Source organism: Drosophila simulans, chromosome 3L (genome assembly GCF_016746395.2).
Source record: "Drosophila simulans strain w501 chromosome 3L, Prin_Dsim_3.1, whole genome shotgun sequence".
NCBI classification, from domain to species: Eukaryota; Metazoa; Arthropoda; class Insecta; order Diptera; family Drosophilidae; genus Drosophila; species Drosophila simulans.
The window spans coordinates 13,159,183-13,160,991 of NC_052522.2; positions in this window are offsets into that span (position 1 = coordinate 13,159,183).

The following is a 1,809-nucleotide window of genomic DNA, read 5'->3' on the forward strand; positions in this document are numbered from 1 at the left end:
AATTTATGTACCGATCGAAATCAATAAACTAGTCACGTATGTGGCACCCCAAACTGGCCAATTCGATCCCATCGGCGACCGGAAATGAGCAGCCAGCGAAAATATCCATTCGCAATTTGTTGCCGCCGATTAAATAAGACCAAAATGAAACGAAATCGAGCGAAAGAAATCGGCTAATTTATGTACACTTATCAAAATGGCGCTAATTGAAAATTAGCCTGTTATCGTGCAATTATCAGGATGCGTCCCTTCTGCACATGTAACTCCATTGGCAATTCAGTGGCGTTCTTCTCCGCTGCTCATCGACTCATCGGCTCATCAAGGGGGAAATTCAATTTCCATAGCCAATAGATAAGCCAAAGTCGGATGCGCCACCCGATGCCATGGGCTTATATATTTTGATTTGTGCGAACAGAGATTTCCGGGCCCCAACTCCCTCGCAGATAAACGTGGCTAAATTAAGAGGCACCCTTCTCCAGATCTCGACGGAGTTAATAGACCATGGGCACGTTCAATTTATGGCCAATAAGCGAGGACTCCAAACTGCGGCTAGAGGCACGGAGCGTGGATTGTTTTCATAATGGTGGGGCGATGAGGTTGCAATTGCCCTAACAATGTTGAAAGGGACTTAACAGATTGTCGGTGATGATATGGATTTTAATGGTAAATCGAATGGGGGATTCGTTGGAGTCCGGTGGTGTGTGCTCACTAAATGGGGGGATATAATTTAAAGCATTCCCATTAATATCTAGCCATTATTCGAGTACTTGAAACAGATTTTTTGCTAATAATTTTGTAGCCATTTTTGTAATATTAAAAACTTTTTGAAACACATTGGGAAAATATTGACTCTATTTATCGCATACACACTTAGAAAGCAAATTCTAGACCACAAAAAGGAGATAACTACACAGGTTTTTCCCACTTTTGAGCACTGAATACTACCTCTATGGGTTTTACGATCACAATGGGATGTTATCCCACCCACTTTCTTATCCACTTCGTTATCTAAGAACGTTTCCCATCGAATGTGGGTGAATGCGTGTCCGCTCGTGTTTACATAGCCTATTTCATTCCTTTTGGCCAGGATGCCGACAAATTGGACAACTTAAAGAGCTCATCAAATTAACTACACGCATCTGTAGAACTTTTGGCCATTTTCACTTGCTCTACATATTTATTATTATCTTTTTTTTTGCTCTCCGGGTGTTTGTGTGCTTTGTTCCTCTTCTCAATTTCATTTTGTCAGTTTTTGTTGGTCCTTCCTTCTGTGTTATCCTTGCTGAAATGACATGAACTGTAGTTTATTTATTATTTCTCTGTGCCTCATTCTTCTTCTGGCTTCTTTTCATTTTATTTATATCCTTGACGCATGCAAACATGTTTGTATGTGTGTGTATGTGCGAATCGGGTCATACACTCACACACACACACATTTGTATGTCCTGTAGTTTATTGTCAATTGTTTGTGGCATTTATTTCGCAATTGTTTTCCTTTATTTTGTCACTTTATTTGCTCTGCCGGTGCCTCTGTGCCAGCTTTTGTTCATTTATTTATTTATTTGATTAGTTTTTATTGCATGACAATTTTTCGTACACATCATATAAACTGCTTCTCTTTCCTTCATTTAAAAAAAAAAACTCGAACGCCTATTGCAACAAAGAGAAGGATACCCAATTGAAATCCAATTTAAAGATAATGAAAAAAAGTATATTTATGCTATCAGAGCATTTCATTCAAAATATATCATAACAATTTCGATATACCAAAAAGACACTACTTTTAAAGTCTTGCTTCTTCGCTCTTTC